This window comes from Canis aureus, chromosome 26 (assembly GCF_053574225.1).
Source record: "Canis aureus isolate CA01 chromosome 26, VMU_Caureus_v.1.0, whole genome shotgun sequence".
Classification (NCBI taxonomy): Eukaryota; Metazoa; Chordata; class Mammalia; order Carnivora; family Canidae; genus Canis; species Canis aureus.
In genome coordinates, this window is record NC_135636.1 from 49,407,929 (window position 1) to 49,426,627 (window position 18,699).

General features: G+C 42.2%; 1 long non-coding RNA gene across 1 annotated transcript; it reads right to left on the reverse strand.

Moving 5' to 3' along the window:
- Positions 1–232: 232 nt before the first annotated feature.
- Positions 233–13,178, reverse strand: LOC144298620 (uncharacterized). The gene is made up of 2 exons (XR_013365570.1): positions 12,832–13,178; positions 233–1,167 (listed from the first exon to the last, which is right to left on the reverse strand). It is a non-coding gene; the product is annotated as an uncharacterized LOC144298620 (long non-coding RNA).
- Between the last annotated feature and the right edge of the window lie 5,521 nt (positions 13,179–18,699).

Sequence of the window (18,699 nt, forward strand, 5' to 3'; positions counted from 1 at the left end):
AGATCAATAGTCACAATTATTAGATGTGAACTATGGCTCTGTTTTTTCCCCTGTCTGTGTCTATCTCTTCCTGTTTTCTAAGGGCTGCTGCTGTGACATTAAGTCATATATAGATAATAATGTACTTCCTATTTTGGAGCCAGCCCAGGTTTCATCTCTGCTTGAGTCTCCTCCATGCTGCTCAAAATGGTGCTTTTCTCAGTTAAACAGAGTTGACTCAAAGGCCAAGCAATGGGAGAGCCATCCTCTTTTGCTTTATTTTCTAAGATGCAGGGAGCATCTCTCTGTGGTTTGAGATGCTTCCTGCAGAGTGGGGATGGTGGAAGATGCCTCAGACACCTTCTCAGCAGAGTCGCAAACTCCCTACATGGAATGGGAGGGTATGTGAGCCCTTCTTTCCTAGGGGTGCGGGTGGTGGTGGTGGTGGTGGTGCAGCCCACAGATCTCTTCTTGAACTGTGGATGTCTTCTTTGTTTCTGGCCAGGTCATTGTGTTTGAGTTGGAATATCATTGGCTGCAAATCATCACTCTTCATAAAGGTATGTAACATGTCCCATGAGATAAGCATATAGAAGATGTCAGCTTAAAAAAAAAAAACAAACTTTTTTTTTTTTTACTCTGTGTTCTTAATGATATATTTGTCTTTAAGCACATAGTTAAAAAGAAATACTACATAAAACTGGGTCTGACCCAGTTCAGTAATTCTCTTGTGTGCTTAACAACACTGTTGCTTTTGTCAAAATATTTGTTGCAGTTCATAATGGCTGTCAGAAACCAGGTCTGCAGTCCATGTTTGACTAAACATAAAAACAACCTATAGGAAATTTGTGGCTTTGTAAGCATTTTTTCCAATGATAGACCTAATTAAAATGAAGGTGTGAATTGTTTAGAAATATTATGTTAGCCCAAGAGTTTGTAAAACTAAATGTACAGTAGATTCTAAAAAGGTATTTGATACAGATCCTATTTATAGCACTTGTACTGATCACCCAAGGGTAGCATTTTTCAATGAGATTTACAAGGGAGCGTGGACCTTGGACGACGTATTTACACACATATTTGGCTTTCCAGTGTCCAAAATAGCTGAGAGCTGGAGGGTCTGTCAGATAAGCCACGGAGCCATGCTCTGAGAGGTAACGTGTTTCTCTGTTCCCGTAGCAAATCTTTCTGTAAGAATGAAACCAGAGATGTTATCTGCCAAAATGCAGTGAGGGACAGGATGCAAGCTAGAAAAATGATAGCGTCGGCTGGCTGGGAAAAGCAAAATCAGCGTCAGGGCCAGTTTAAAATAATGTGCCTGATTCTTCTGTCCCAGATAAGAACAGGCATTTAGGGCAGAGCAAATGTTTAGGTTCTGCAGCCATCTTGGGGGCTGTGGGAAGATCCTGAGAAGCCAAAGGATGAAGATGGGCTTTGTCAGTGGCACTTAGACCGAGAAGTTGGGGGAGGGGTACAGTTAAGGAGGAGGAGAGCCACAGGAGCCTAAATGGTCACTGCGTGGTGGCCTGTGGGAAATGCCACTATAAGAGGCCAACAGGTATGGGGCAGAGACTTTTCTCCTGGTAGACGTGGTAAACATGTATGCAGGGAACTAAGCTTGCAGAAGGGAGGTGGGGGAGTTCTGTTTGATTAAGGGGGAAAATACTAGCACATGGAGTACCTGCTGTGCACAACGCCAATCACATCTACTGTGTTATCCAGTATTTTGAAAAAGTGGACATGAGCCCCACTTCTTAGATCAAGAGTACTTGGCTTGGAGAAGTTGAATGACTTACTCAAAGTCATGGAGTTTGTCAGCAGCAGACTTGGAGACAGGTGTCATTCTGGGAGTCCTGGCACCCACTCGGCCCTTCTGGGTGTGGTGCTGCACTGGTGGCTGAGTGGCCCTGGAATGGCCACTCTGGGGAATTTGTGCAGAGCCTGTATGGGGCATAGGGAGGAAGTCTTTTCTCTGTTTTGGCTTGCAACCAAGTGAGGCTCTTTTCAGACTTCCATTGCTTTAGCTGTGGTGACCACTTGGTATTCATAGCCATGGCAGAGCTTTTCTGCATATGGTGGTGATGTACTATGTCGTTTGAATATAAGGATACATAAGGCAGAGGGATTGGTACAAAGAAGACCATGTCAAGAAAAATGGTGCCTGTTAAGTTCGTTTCTTTTTTTTTTTATATAAATTTATTTTTATTGGTGTTAAATTTGCCAACATATGGAATAACACCCAGTGCTCATCCTATCAAGTGCACCCCTCAGTGCCCGTTACCCAGTCACCCCCACCCGTTAAGTCTGTTTCTTGAAGGGGAGCCTTGTGGCAATCTGGGCCAGGGACATGGCTTTAGGGAAACTGCAGGTGCTGCACTTAATACACTGACACTCACACTGGAAGGTGGTTCCTATTTCAGTTCTCTTTTTAGTAAGTAAGTACTATTTATTATTTTATTAGTTAGCCATTTGTTTTGAGATAATTGTAGATTTGTTTGTGGTTGAAAGAAATAATCCAGAAAGATCCCATGTACTTTTTATCCAGTTTCCCCCAGTGGTGACATCTTGCAGATCACAACGAGGATATTGATGTAGGTACAGTCAAGATGCAGACCATTTCCATCATCACAGGTATCCCTCCCTGATGGTCATGCTCACTTTTTTCTTGCCCTCCTCTTCTTAACTCCTAGTAAAGGACCAATCTGTCCTCCTGTTCTAGAATTTGTGATTTCAAGAATGTTAAATGAGTAGAATCACACAGCATGTTAACTTTCTTTGCTCAGCATAATTCCCTGGAGAGTCATCCCAATTGTTCTGTATATTAATAGTTTGCCACTTCTTATTGTCAAGTAGTATTCTATGATATGGATGTATCACAGTTGGTTTAAACATTCGTCTGGGCTGATTCCAGTTTTTTGCTCTTATAAATAAATCTGTTATGAACATTTGTGTACAGGCTTTGTGTGGACAGAACTTTTCCTTTCTCTGGGATAAATGCCCAGGAGTACAATTCCTGGATTGAAACTGCCCAGCTCTTTTCCGGAATGGCTGGACCACTAGACACTCACACCACCAGTGTATCTAGTGGCTCCATGTCCTCACCCGTGTTTGGTGGTGTCACTATTTTTTGTTTTTGCCATTCTGATAGGCGTGCAGTGATATCTCAGTGTGGTTTTAATTTGCATTTCTCTGATGGCTAAAAATGTTGAACACCTTCTCATGAGGTTGTGAGTCTCTGAGTACTGTTTTCACTGTCTTATAAGTAGGGGCTTTCACAGAGGAAAGATTCTTCATCTCAGTGAGGTCCAGTTTATCAGTTTTTCTTTTATGGTTCATGCTCTTAGTGTCAAGTCAGAAAACTCCTTCCTATGCCCTAGATCCTAAAGATTTTCTCCAGTATTTTCTTCAAGAGCTTTATGGCATTAGAGTTTACACTCCACTTGGTTTCACATTTTAAGTTCATTTTTGTCTACGTGAGTTGTGAGGTTGAGGTTGACTTTTATTTTTTTTGTACCTCTGGATGTAAGTTACTCCAGTATAATTTGTTTGAAAAAGTTACATACTCCCTCCCCTGAATTGCATTTGAACCCTTGTTCAAAATCAGCTGGGCATATTTGTGTGGGTCTAATTCTGTTTTTTTTTTTTTTTTTTAAAGAATCTATTTATTCATGAGACACACACACACACACAGAGAGAGAGAGAGAGAGAGAGAGGGGGGCAGAGACACAGGCAGAGGGAGAAGCAGGCTCCATTCAGGGGGCCTGATGTGGGACTTGATCCCGAGTCTCCAGGATCATGCCCTGGGCTGAAGGCAGTGCTAAACCACCGAGCCACCCTAAGGCTAATTAGAATTAGCTAATTAGAAGGCTAATTAGAATTAGCCTAATTAGAATTAGCCTTCTAATTCTGTTTTTAAAGAAAATTCTGTTGATCTGTATGTCTGTTCCTCTATTAAAAGGGACACCGTCTCGATCACTGTAGCTGTGTAATACATTTTCAAATCAGGTTCACGGATTTGATTCTTTCATTTTATTTCTTCCATTTTCATTTTATTTCTTCCATTTTATTATCCTTTTTTTTAATAGGTTGAAACAATTTAAATTCTTTAAATTTTTTTTTTTTATTTATTCATGAGGGACACAGAGAGAGAGAGGCAGAGACATAGGCAGAGGGAGAAGCAGGCTGCCTGCGGGGAGCCCGATGCAGGATTCGATCCCAGGACCCCAGGATCACGCCCTGAGCCAAAGGCAGAGACACTCAACCACCGAGCCACCCAGGCGTCCCACATTTTATTATCCTTTTTCAAAACTGAGTTATTGCAGTTGTTTACCTTTCTATATAAATTTTAGAGTACTAGTGTCTTTGCTCTTAAAAAGTCTTACTGGGATTTTGATAGGACCAGCTTAAGCCTGTGTCGCAGTCTGGGGAGAATGGACATCTTTACTAAGGTCAATTTTCCAATCTGTGGACATAGTGTCTCTTTCTTTATTTAGACTTTCTTTGAGTTCTTCCATCAGTGCTTTGCACTTTTCAGCATATAGGTCCTGTACAGGTTTCATTAGATTTATACAGAAGTATGTCATTTTTTTTTGAGTGATTATAAATGGCATTGTCTTTTAAGTTTGGTTTCCAGCTGTTCATCGCTAGTTATAAAAGTTGAATTGACTTTTGTATGTTGAACTTGTATCAGATGACTTTGATGAATTTATTAGTTCTAGGAATCTTTTTGGGGGGGTAGATTTCTTGGAATTTTCTACATAGACAATCATGCCATCTGCAAAAAGGGACAGTTTTATTTCTTCCTTTCCCATCCTTATGTCTTTCATTTCCTTTTTTTTTTTTATTTTTTTTTTATTTTTTATTGGTGTTCAATTTACTAACATACAGAATAACACCCAGTGCCCGTCACCCATTCACTCCCACCCCCCGCCCTCCTCCCCTTCTACCACCCCTAGTTCGTTTCCCAGAGTTAGCAGTCTTTACGTTCTGTCTCCCTTTCTGATATTTCCCACACATTTCTTCTCCCTTCCCTTATATTCCCTTTCACTATTATTTATATTCCCCAAATGAATGAGAACATATAATGTTTGTCCTTCTCCGACTGACTTACTTCACTCAGCATAATACCCTCCAGTTCCATCCACGTTGAAGCAAATGGTGGGTATTTGTCATTTCTAATAGCTGAGTAATATTCCATTGTATACATAAACCACATCTTCTTTATCCATTCATCTTTCGTTGGACACCGAGGCTCCTTCCACAGTTTGGCTATCGTGGCCATTGCTGCTATAAACATCGGGGTGCAGGTGTCCCGGCGTTTCATTGCATTTGTATCTTTGGGGTAAATCCCCAACAGTGCAATTGCTGGGTCGTAGGGCAGGTATATTTTTAACTGTTTGAGGAACCTCCACACAGTTTTCCAGAGTGGCTGCACCAGTTCACATTCCCACCAACAGTGTAAGAGGGTTCCTTTTTCTCCGCATCCTCTCCAACATTTGTTGTTTCCTGCCTTGTTAATTTTCCCCATTCTCACTGGTGTGAGGTGGTATCTCATTGTAGTTTTGATTTGTATTTCCCTGATGGCCAGTGATGCAGAACATTTTCTCATATGCATGTTGGCCATGTCTATGTCTTCCTCTGTGAGATTTCTGTTCATGTCTTTTGCCCATTTCATGATTGGATTGTTTGTTTCTTTGGTGTTGAGTTTAATAAGTTCTTTATAGATCTTGGAAACTAGCCCTTTATCTGATATGTCATTTGCAAATATCTTCTCCCATTCTGTAGGTTGTCTTTGAGTTTTGTTGACTGTATCCTTTGCTGTGCAAAAGCTTCTTATCTTGATGAAGTCCCAATAGTTCATTTTTGCTTTTGTTTCTTTTGTCTTCGTGGATGTATCTTGCAAGAAGTTACTATGGCCGAGTTCAAAAAGGGTGTTGCCTGTGTTCTTCTCTAGGATTTTGATGGAATCTTGTCTCACATTTAGATCTTTCATCCATTTTGAGTTTATCTTTGTGTATGGTGAAAGAGAGTGGTCTAGTTTCATTCTTCTGCATGTGGATGTCCAATTTTCCCAGCACCATTTATTGAAGAGACTGTCGTTCTTCCAATGGATAGTCTTTCCTCCTTTATCGAATATTAGTTGCCCATAAAGTTCAGGGTCCACTTCTGGATTCTCTATTCTGTTCCACTGATCTATGTGTCTGTTTTTGTGCCAGTACCACACTGTCTTGATGACCACAGCTTTGTAGTACAACCTGAAGTCTGGCATTGTGATGCCCCCAGATATGGTTTTCTTTTTTAAAATTCCCCTGGCTATTCGGGGTCTTTTCTGATTCCACACAAATCTTAAAATAATTTGTTCTAACTCTCTGAAGAAAGTCCATGGTATTTTGATAGGGATTGCATTAAACGTGTATATTGCCCTGGGTAACATTGACATTTTCACAATATTAATTCTGCCAATCCATGAGCATGGAATATTTTTCCATCTCTTTGTGTCTTCCTCAATTTCTTTCAGAAGTGTTCTATAGTTTTGAGGGTATAGATCCTTTACATCTTTGGTGAGGTTTATTCCTAGGTATCTTATGCTTTTGGGTGCAATTGTAAATGGGATTGACTCCTTAATTTCTCTTTCTTCAGTCTCATTGTTAGTGTATAGAAATGCCACTGACTTCTGGGCATTGATTTTGTATCCTGCCACGCTACCGAATTGCTGAATGAGTTCTAGCAATCTTGGGGTGGAGACTTTTGGGTTTTCTATGTAGAGTATCATGTCATCGGCGAAGAGGGAGAGTTTGACTTCTTCTTTGCCAATTTGAATGCCTTTAATGTCTTTTTGTTGTCTGATTGCTGAGGCTAGGACTTCCAGTACTATGTTGAACAGCAGTGGTGAGAGTGGACATCCCTGTCTTGTTCCTGATCTTAGGGGAAAGGCTCCTAGTGCTTCCCCATTGAGAATGATATTTGCTGTGGGCTTTTCATAGATGGCTTTTAAGATGTCGAGGAATGTTCCCTCTATTCCTACACTCTGAAGAGTTTTGATCAGGAATGGATGCTGTATTTTGTCAAATGCTTTCTCTGCATCCAATGAGAGGATCATATGGTTCTTGGTTTTTCTCTTGCTGATATGATGAATCACATTGATTGTTTTACGGGTGTTGAACCAGCCTTGTGTCCCAGGGATAAATCCTACTTGGTCATGGTGAATAATTTTCTTAATGTACTGTTGGATCCTATTGGCCAGTATCTTGTTGAGAATTTTTGCATCCATGTTCATCAGGGATATTGGTCTGTAATTCTCCTTTTTGGTGGGGTCTTTGTCTGGCTTTGGAATTAAGGTGATGCTGGCTTCATAGAACGAATTTGGAAGTACTCCATCTCTTTCTATCTTTCCAAACAGCTTTAGGAGAATAGGTATGATTTCTTCTTTAAACGTTTGATAAAATTCTCCTGGGAAGCCATCTGGCCCTGGACTCTTGTGTCTTGGGAGGTTGTTGATGACTGCTTCAATTTCCTCCCTGGTTATTGGCCTGTTCAGGTTTTCTATTTCTTCCTGTTCCAGTTTTGGTAGTTTGTGGCTTTCCAGGAATGCGTCCATTTCTTCTAGATTGCCTAATTTATTGGCGTATAGCTGTTCATAATATGTTTTTAAAATCGTTTGTATTTCCTTGGTGTTGGTAGTGATCTCTCCTTTCTCATTCATGATTTTATTAATTTGAGTCTTCTCTCTCTTCTTTTTAATAAGGCTGGCTAATGGTTTATCTATCTTATTAATTCTTTCAAAGAACCAACTCCTGGTTCTGTTGATCTGTTCCACAGTTCTTCTGGTCTCGATTTCGTTGAGTTCTGCTCGAATCTTTATTAACTCCCTTCTTCTCTTGGGTGTAGGATCTATTTGCTGTTTTTTCTCTAGCTCCTTTATGTGTAAGGTTAGCTTTTGTATTTGAGTTCTTTCCAGTTTTTGAATGGATGCTTGTATTGCGATGTATTTCCCCCTTAGGACTGCTTTTGCTGCATCCCAAAGATTTTGAACGGTTGTATCTTCATTCTCATTAGTTTCCATGAATCTTTTTAATTCTTCCTTAATTTCCTGGTTGACCCTTTTATCTTTTAGCAGGATGGTCCTTAACCTCCACGTGTTTGAGGTCCTTCCAAACTTCTTGTTGTGATTTAGTTCTAATTTCAAGGCATTATGGTCCGAGAATATGCAGGGGACAATCCCAATCTTTTGGTATCGGTTCAGACCCGATTTGTGTCCCAATATGTGGTCTATTCTGGAGAAAGTTCCATGTGCGCTTGAGAAGAATGTGTATTCAGTTGAGTTTGGATGTAAAGTTCTGTAGATATCTGTGAAATCCATCTGGTCCAGTGTATCATTTAAAGCTCTCGTTTCTTTGGAGATGTTGTGCTTAGAAGACCTATCGAGTATAGAAAGAGCTAGATTGAAGTCACCAAGTATAAGTGTATTATTATCTAAGTATTTCTTCACTTTGGTTAATAATTGATTTATATATTTGGCAGCTCCCACATTCGGAGCATATATATTGAGGATTGTTAAGTCCTCTTGTTGAATAGATCCTTTAAGTATGATATAGTGTCCCTCTTCATCTCTCACTACAGTCTTTGGGGTAAATTTTAGTTTATCTGATATAAGGATGGCTACCCCTGCTTTCTTTTGAGGACCATTCGAATGGTAAATGGTTCTCCAACCTTTTATTTTCAGGCTGTAGGTGTCCTTCTGTCTAAAATGAGTCTCTTGTAGACAGCAAATAGATGGGTCCTGCTTTTTTATCCAGTCTGAAACCCTGCGCCTTTTGATGGGGTCATTAAGCCCGTTCACATTCAGAGTTACTATTGAGAGATATGAGTTTAGTGTCATCATGATATCTATTCAGTCTTTGTTTTTGTGGACTGTTCCACTGAACTTCTTCTTAAAGGGGAATTTTAAGAGTCCCCCTTAAAATTTCTTGCAGAGCTGGTTTGGAGGTCACATATTCTTTTAGTTGCTGCCTGTCTTGGAAGCTCTTTATCTCTCCTTCCATTTTGAATGAGAGCCTTGCTGGATAAAGTATTCTTGGTTGCATGTTCTTTTCATTTAGGACCCTGAATATATCCTGCCAGCCCTTTCTGGCCTGCCAGGTCTCTGTGGAGAGGTCTGCTGTTACCCTAATACTCCTCCCCATAAAAGTCAGGGATTTCTTGTCTCTTGCTGCTTTAAGGATCTTCTCCTTATCTTTGGAATTTGCAAGCTTCACAATTAAATGTCGAGGTGTTGAACGGTTTTTATTGATTTTAGGGGGGGATCTCTCTATTTCCTGGATCTGAATGCCTGTTTCCCTTCCCAGATTAGGAAAGTTTTCAGCTAGAATTTGTTCAAATACATATTCTGGCCCTCTGTCCCTTTCGGCGCCCTCGGGAACCCCAATTAAACGTAGGTTTTTCTTCCTCAGGCTGTCGTTTATTTCCCTTAATCTATCTTCATGGTCTTTTAATTGTTTGTCTCTTTTTTCCTCAGTTTCCCTCTTTGCTATCAACTTGTCTTCTATGTCACTCACTCGTTCTTCCACCTCGTTAACCCTCGTCGTTAGGACTTCTAGTTTGGATTGCATCTCATTCAATTGATTTTTAATTTCTGCCTGATTAGCTCTAAATTCTGCAGTCATGAAGTCTCTTGAGTCCTTTATACTTTTTTCTAGAGCCACCAGTAGCTGTATAATAGTGCTTCTGAATTGGCTTTCTGACATTGAATTGTAATCCAGATTTTGTAACTCTGTGGGAGAGAGGACTGTTTCTGATTCTTTCTTTTGAGGTGAGGTTTTCCTTCTAGTCATTTTGCTCAGTGCAGAGTGGCCAAAAGCAAGTTGTATTGGGAAAAAGAGAAAAAGAGAGGAGAGAAAGAAGGAAAGAAAGGAGAAAGAGAAAAAAAAAAGGGGGAAGAGAAAAAAAAAACGAAAGAAAAAAAAGAAGAAAAAGAAAGGAGAAAAAAAAAGGGGGGGTGGGGGAAGGAAACAAATCAAAAAGCAAAACAAAACAAAACAAACAAAAAAAAACCAAAACAAAACAAAACAAAAAAAAAAAAAAAAAAAAAAAAAAGAACCACCGGGGAGTATCTTCTGATTCTGTGTTCTTTAAGTCCCTTGGCTTCTCCTGGAAGTTGTCAGTCTAGCTGGTGTTCTGGGGGAGGGGCCTGTTGTGCTGATTTTCAGGTGTTAGCAGTTGGGGGAGCTGCTGTGCCCCTGCCTGGTGCAGGGCTCGGTGGGGGTTGTTTACCCCGTGAGGCCGCAGGAGGAACAGCCCCAGTGGCGGGGCAGCTCTGGAAACCTGGATTCAGCTCCGGCAGGAACTCCGTCTGCAGGGCCTGGAGGCTCCGGGGCGGGGCCGCTGATCTGCTCAGCTGGGGCAGGAGCGTCCTCGCTGTCCTGGGCCCTCCCGGCCTCTGCCTGTCCCGGTGGAGGCCGGATCCTGGGCTGTGTCCCGGCGCCCTGTGCTCCGGGGCCTGCGCTGGTGGATTCGCGCTCCCGGGCCGCGCAGCCCCCTCCGCGGAGCCGCCGCCCGAGCCCCTTCAGCTGCTCCGTGTCCCGCCGGGTCCCGCCGTGCGCGCTGCAGCCCTTAGGGAGCTCGGCGCACTCTCCTGGGCGCGCAGTTGCTGTTACTGTCCCCGGGAGCCCGAGGGCATCCCCGCCCTCCTGGGTCCTGCTCCAACTCCCCGGGAGCCCCTTTCCGCCCGGGAAGGTCGGTGCAGCTCCTGCTCCTCCGGGACGGGGCTCTCCTGTCCTGGGGACACTCGCCCCGGCCTCAGCCCGGCTCCTCGCGGGGCCCCTCCCCCTCGGATGCCTTTGTTTCTTTATTTCTTTTTCCCCGTCTTCCTACCTTGATAGATGCGCGAACTCTTCTCACTGTAGCATTCCAGCTGGTCTCTCTTTAAATCTCAGGCCGAATTCATAGATTTTCAGGATAATTTGAAGGTTTTCTAGGTAGTTTGGTGGAGACAGGTGATTTGGAGACCCTACTCTTCCGCCATCTTGCTCCTCCCCCCCCTGTCTTTCATTTCCTTTCTTGCTTTATTGCACTGGCTGGAACTTGCAGTACTCTGTTGAATCAGTGTGATGAGAGGCATCTTTGTCTTGTTCCCGATCTTAAGTATTTCAGTTTTTTGCCCTTAAGTGTAATGTCAGCTGTAGATGTTTTGTAGATGTTCCTCATCCAGTTGAGAAATTTTCCCTCTATTTCTGTGTTCTGAGAGATTTTAATCACATGTAGGTTTTGACTATCATCACAAGTTTTTCCTACATCAGTTGGTGTGATTGTGCAGTTTTCCTCCTTTACTCGTTAATATGGTGGATCCCACTGATCTATCCCTGGAACCCTGGTGTATGGTTCTTTCTATATTGCAGAGTTGTTTGCTAATATTTTTGTGAAGGATTCTGCCTCTGTCCGTGAGGCATGTTGCTCCTAGTTTTCTGTTTTGTGCTGTTTTTGGTTTTGGTGACAGGGTAATGCGTAGATTCATAAAATTAGGAAGTCTTCCCTCCTCTTCTCTTTTCTGGGGTTATGTAGAATTGATGTTAATTCTTTTTAAAATATTACATAGAATTCTTCCGTGAAACCATCAAGGCTTGGAGAATTCTCTTTTGGAAGTTTTAAAATTACAGATTCAATCTGTTTAATAGAGTGCTATACAAATGATCTTTCATATTGGCAAATTGTGGTAGTTTGTGCTTTTTGAGGAATTTGTCCATTTTATCTAGGTTATTTTTTTTAAGATTTTATTTATTTATGAGAGAGAGGCAGAGACACAGGCAGAGGGAGAAGCAGGCTCCCTGTGGGGAGCCCGATATGGGACTTGATCCCAAGACCCTGGGATCACGACCTGAGCCAAAGGCAGATGCTCAACCACTGAGCCACCCAGGTGCCCCTAAATTTTCAACCTTACCTGAGTTTCACATTTATTCTCCTAATTCCCTTTTTATCCATTTGATAGCCACAGGGTCTGTAGTGATATCCCTGCTTCTTTCCTGATACTGCTAATTCATATCTTCTCTCTTTTTTCCTTTCTCAATATTTGTAGGGATTCTGAAAGATTCTGGAAGAACAAGCTTTTCTTTTCATTGACTTTGTTTTTTTTTATTTTCCAATTTTATTGATTTCTTCCCTTTTTCTTATTACCTCCTTTCTTCTGCCTGCTTTGGGCTTCTGATGTTTTTCTTTTACTAGATTCTTGAAGTAACTTAGATTATTGCTTTGTGGCTCTCTCTCATCTAATACAAGCCTTTACTGCTCTACATTTCCCTCTGTGCACTGCATTAGCTGCACCCCACAAATTCTGAGATGCTGTATTTTCATTGTCACTCACTTTTCTTTTTTTATTTATGATAGGCACACAGTGAGAGAGAGAGAGAGAGAGAGAGGCAGAGACATAGGCAGAGGGAGAAGCAGGCTCCATGCACCGGGAGCCCGACGCGGGGTTCGATCCCTGGTCTCCAGGATCGCGCCCTGGGCCAAAGGCAGGCGCTAAACCGCTGCGCCACCCAGGGATCCCCATTCACTCAGTTTTTTTGTTTTGTTTTTAATTTGTTACCCTTGACACTTCCTCTTTGAACACGTAGGTTACGTAGTAGTAGTATGCTGATTCATTCCAAGTGTTTGGAGATTTTCCTGCTAGCCTTTTTGTTATTGATGTTGAGTTTGGTTTTACCCTGGGCAGAGAACACATTCTGTATGATTTCACTTACTGCTGAGGTTTGTGTTATGGCCTGGAAAATGGTCTCTCTTAATGTGACATTCTGGATCCTGGCAGGAAGTAAATATTACACAGTAGGTTAAGTAAGTAAAAGTTAAGACAAGAAGTAATACCTTTGTAGACAGTGACTATAAGATGTAAGGAAAATCTATAGGATACTTTAGTATTGAGAGGAAAGGCATGCTTGGGAGAGGTTCCTGCCTCATTGGAGAGGCTGTGGCTTGGCTCTCGAATAGCAGAGAAGCTTGCTGGTTTAGCCAGACTAAGCTTGCCTACAGTTGCTGGGTAAATGATAAGCCACATTCTAGAATGTAGGAAGTAAGCAGGTGATGGACAATAGGAAACATGGGTGTATATTGGGAATCAGCACCAGTGGTTTCAAAGGCCTTTGGAGCTAATGGGCTGCATGGGTAGGAGGTGGAGTGGTTCTCTTGGATGTCCCAGCCATGGGTGGTCTGTGCACAGGATGTAGAAGTAGCTACACAGCCATGTGACTCTCTGGCCACAGGCACAGACTACATGCAGGCTGAGCAGGAGCTTTGGTTTCCATGTGTGGGGTTGCAGACAGCTTAGTGCCAGGCTGAGGCTGCAAGATTGCAGGGGGAATGCATCTGGGGACATTGGCAGGGGTAGGCTCCAGCAGATGTCTTTGTACCCACACCACTGACCCTCTCCTTGGCCCCTGCTGAAAATTACAGGAAGCCTCTTCTTCCTGGAATGTTCCTTAACATTGTGCCTTTAAAAACTTAAAGAAATTGCATTGTTTATCATATAGCATATGTCAAAGGGTGAGTTTGGTGCTAAGAGGCAATAAATTATTAAACTGACATGGTCTGTCCCTGTGGTCACTCAGTTTCCATATGCATATTGGGACTTCCTTAAAACAATAATTAACAACTCTATATTTCTGCTTAACAAAACACATCTTTCCTTCTTACAAGTAAAGAAATTTTAACTCTTTCAAAATGAGAACAATCATTATATCTGTCATGGACTATATTAATTACTCTTCAAATTCAGTCAAGGGCTTCCTGAATATTCTCTTCCCTGAAGAATGGGTTGTAAAGTTAACCTCCCAATAACTCATGCATAAAATTTAAAAGTGTGAAGAAGGAGAAAGAAGTAGGGGATGATTAGTATATGTAAATAGACTCATTAGTATAGCATGCATAGAGATCACACACAAAGCTTTTCCAACCTTCATTTCTGCAGGTGGCCATGAAGATGTGGTCCAGATCTATGACTTTCTTTGGTGATCCATTCCATAGATTCCTTGCTCTCAGGGTATGACCTCAGCTGCTCTCAGTTCTTTACCCTTGGAGTATCTAGTATTCCTTGAAAAGTTCAGTATTTACCTTTTATTCCAACTATAGTCACTCTAGTATGTGGCCAAAGGTCCTTCTGGAAAAGGCTAGAAGGAAGATCAACAGTGTTTCTTACGGCAATAGCGTGGGGTCCATTTTCCAGGAGATCTAGTAGCTCTGTCATTCAGGGGCCTCTGGTCTGTGAACTGACTTAGGTCTGAAAACTGGATGAAAGGCCTTGGTTCTCCATTTGGTGACTCAAGTAAGTTGTTTACTACCACACTTAGAGAGTGTTTCTTGCTATATAGATCAAGCAGTGTCCTAGCAGGTTGACTACCTTTTTCACTCTTGGTACACCATGATCAATCAGCCACTCCTAAAGATCTCTGCGTCCCAGAGAATTCTGATTATTGACACATCCCTACTGCTGTGTGGTTGACATACCTACTTTGCCTTTGACAACTAAGTGCTGCCACTTGGCCTCTGCTATACTGAGATTCAGGCATCACATTGAAATCAAGGAGCCTGTCCCAAGGGTGGCATCCCCTAAGGTCACACTTGGCCTGAAAAACCAGCAACCAGAAAGGTTTTCAGAGATGCCAATGGCCCCTCACTAATGTATTTCTCAAAGTCCTTGGAATCCATTCCCATGTAGGTGTTCTCCACATTTCTGCTACTATGTATTAGCAAAGGCCTTCAGCTGTTTTGGTGATTAAGCTATTTCCTCCTGGGTCACACTGTATACCTGATGTCCTCCCCACCTCCATCATGCTGAGACTTGATTCTAGTTAGGGGTCTCCTGGCAACAGGGAGTGGTTAGGGTGGGTTGGGAGAAGGAGCAGCCCCTTTCAAGGTGTCTGCCCCAAATGAGGGTATCACAGGGTTTTTAAGCTGACAGAGACGGGTCGTCTTGGACAGTGGAAGGGAATCTACTGCTGCTACTAAGAGAGGCTCAGGATGACTCAGACTTTAACATTGTCAATTTCTTGAGGTCCAATAAGATGTTTTTATTTCATGTTTCAAGGATCTCATTTTTCCCCTATTAATGACCTTATTTTTACATGAGAAACTTGGCAAGACTGTGAATTCAGCTACCATTTTAATCAGCAACTTGCACTATTACATTTTGTGTTTGATTTTCAGCAATGTCAGCCCTGAGGTTATAAGAAAGAAGAGATTCTTTTAGGGCTGTCATGGAGGCTGTCTGCTTCTTAGACCATGACTTGAGGTGGAAGTTAACAGACCTGAGCTTGTCATTTTCTCTCTGTAAGCACTCAAGGGCACTCAGAAACATTCATCCCACACCATAGCCCTTGTCGTCATCATTACTGCCACGCAACAAGAGCGGAAGCCACTTAAGCTCGCAAGGCACGTGCTCCAGTTGGCACTTCATCACAGTCAACCACAGATGATAGCTTGATTAATTGTGGTGGTACTGCATGTCATGGGTTACAAGCAGCACATTTCTCATTGGCAAGGAGCTCAGCATGACACTCAAGTCTAGGGGCATGACCACATCAGTTCCCAGATCCCATCTTCAGGACTCTGTCTCTTGGGACCACTCCTAGAATTCTGTAGTAGTTAGTGTCTAATCAGGAGACAGAAACCACAGTAGGTGACACTCTGGAAGTTAAACATAGGAACAATGAACTATAATAAAAGACCAACTATAAGATATAAAGCAACTCTGTGTGATAACCTAGGGTGAGAGAGAGTACTCAAGAAAGGGCATACTTGGCATTCAAGACCTCATTGGAGAAGCTGTGGTTTTGCCATGGAACAGCAGAGAAGTTTAGCTAGACAGGAATTTGTCTGGAGTTGCTGGGTGAACAGTAGGTAATACCCTGGACTGTAGGCAAGAAGCAGGAGATGTGGGTGTGCACTGGAAATTTGGATACCAGTGGGAACAGAGGTCTTCAGAGCTCATGGGCTATGTGGAGGGGAAATAGGTCTTGCTGAAGGGCAGCAACTTTGTGTAGGGCCCCCCATCCCCAAGCTACAGAGATGCTGTGCTTGGTCTGCTGGGCCCTAGTTTCTCTGTCAGGAAGGCTGCGGATACAGCATCTCCAGTCTGAGGCTATACTGTTGCAGAGACACCACATTTGTGGCCTGTGGTTTAGGCAGACTCCATTGGCTATCCCATATTGAGTATGTGGTTGCTCTCTGTATGACATCATAGACCCAGATGACATCATAGACACACAGTTCATTGGAGTCCACGGTGTCACTATTTTACCATTTGGAGTGAAGTGTATGAACTTTACCTCCTTTTACCTTCCTCCATTTCTGGCGCCCCCAGACTGTTATTTTTTGTTTCAACCATCAAACATCATTTAAAATGTTCTAAAGGAAATACTATATTACCTATACTTTTACTCTGTTACTCTTTTTTCTTCTTGATGTTCCAAGTTTCCTTCTTTTATTATTTCCTTTTTCTTTAGAGAACTTCCTTTAGCTTATTCCTCTAGGATAGGTCTGCTGGTGACAAATTCTCTTGGTTCTCTTTTGTTTGAGAATGTCTCTATTTCCCCTTCATTCAAGGAGGATTTTTTTTTTTTTCTGGCTCTAGAATTTGGGTTGACAGTTCTTTTATTTCAGACCTTTCAGAATATACCATTTAATCCTCCTGGCCTCAAGTTTCTGAGGAGGAGTTTGCTGTCGTTAGAATGGTTTTTACCCTTGAAGTAAGGTGTCACTTCTCTCTCATTGTTTTCAAGATTTTTTTCTTTGTTTTCAGAGTTCAGAAGTTTGATGTATTTTGGTGAGAGTTTCTTTGGTTTTATCTCGTTTGGGGTTCATTAGCTTTCTGAATCTGTAGGTTTTGTGTCTTTTGCCAAATTGAAGTTTTCAGCCATTATTGAAGTACTGTTTGAGCTTATTAGTCCCCTTTTACTTCTCTTGCCAGGACTCTGATGACATGAATGTTATACTTTGTTAGTCCCACAGGTTTCTGAGGCTCTGTTCATTTTTTCAGCCTGTTTTCTCTCTGTAGTTCAGACTGGGAATTTCAGTTATTTTATCTTCAGATTGATTGATTCTTTTTTCTGTCCCTTCCATCCTGCTCTTGAGCTCATCCATTGAGTTTTGAAAATTTTGGTTATAGCATTTTTCAGTTCTGAAATTTCCATTTGGGGAGCTCCTTCGTAGCTCAGTCTGTTGAGTGTCTGCCGTCGGTTCAGGTCATGATCTCAGGGTTCTGGGATTGAGCTGTGCATCGGGCTCCCTGCTCAGTGGGAAGTCTGCTTCTCTCTCTTCCTCTGTGCCTCCCCTCCTGCTCATTCTCTCTCTGTCTCGAATAAATAATAAAATCTTTTTATTTTTATTTTTATTTATTTATGATAGTCACAGAGAGAGAGAGAGAGAGAGGCAGAGACACAGGCAGAGGGAGAAGCAGGCTCCATGCACCGGGAGCCCGATGTGGGATTTGATCCCGGGTCTCCAGGATCGCGCCCTGGGCCAAAGGCAGGAGCCAAACCGCTGCGCCACCCAGGGATCCCAAATAATAAAATCTTTTTAAAAAAATTTCCATTTGGTTGTTCTTTTTTCCCCTGAATTTTTTTTATTTGTTTCAAGCATATTCATAAGTGTTCATTGAAACATTTTTATGATGGCTGCTCTAAAATCTTTGTCAGATAATCCAAGGGGCACCTGAGTGCCTCGGTGGTGAGTGTCTGCCTTTTGGCTCAGGTTGTGATCCCGGAGTCCTGGGTTCGAGTCCTGCCTCTCCCTCTGCCTATGTCTCTGCTTCTCTCTCTGTGTCTTTCATGAATAAATAAATAAAATCTTTAAAAAACCCCATAATTCCAACATTTTTTTTGCATCTTAGTTGGCATCTATGATTTTATTTTCAGTTTGAGATTTTCCTATATCTTGGTATGACAAATGAGTTTTGATTGAAACGTGAACTTTTTGGGGTTTGTTATGAGAGCCTGGGTTGATTAAACCTGTTTTAATTGGGTTTCTTTGATACTGCTCAGCAGGGGAAGTGGGTAGATAGGAGGCCAGGTTGCTTACTCTGTCTTGACCTCAAAGGGGGAGCTTTTCATTAGTCCTTGGGAAGGGTGATAGTTGGGCTCCCCACTAGGCCATCACTGCTATCTCCTAGTGCCTGGGATAGATAGGATGCCTTGTTACTGTTCTCATGGCTTCCACTGCCACCATGGGCAAGGGTGGCCTCCTTGCTGTCAGGTAGTGGTGAATGTCCCAACTCTTCCCGCAGGCTTCCTCAGACATCACCCAGCAGGTAGGGAAAGTAAATAAACTATGGCACACTCACACATAATGGTGGTGTACCCAGCAATAACAAGGATGAACTAATGAAACACGCAACAACATGGATGTGTCTCAGAGGCATTATGATGAGTGAAAGAAGTCAGACTAGAAAAGTTACATAGTCTATAATTTCATGTATATGACATCTGGAAAAGGCAAAACAAGAGGGATAAAAGTAGATCTGTGGTTGCTAGGCTAGGGGAGGGGAAGGGGCTAATCAGAAGAGGTGTGGAGCAGCTGGGAGGAGGGGGTATTCTTCTGTATCTCTGTTCTCTTGGTGGATACACAATTGTGTCTGTTTATCAAAATTCATAGAGCCATACACTTAAAAGGTAAATAGTACTGCATGTAAATTGTAGCTTAATTGAAAAAATAAAACTCACTGTAGGCTAGCACTGCTGAAAG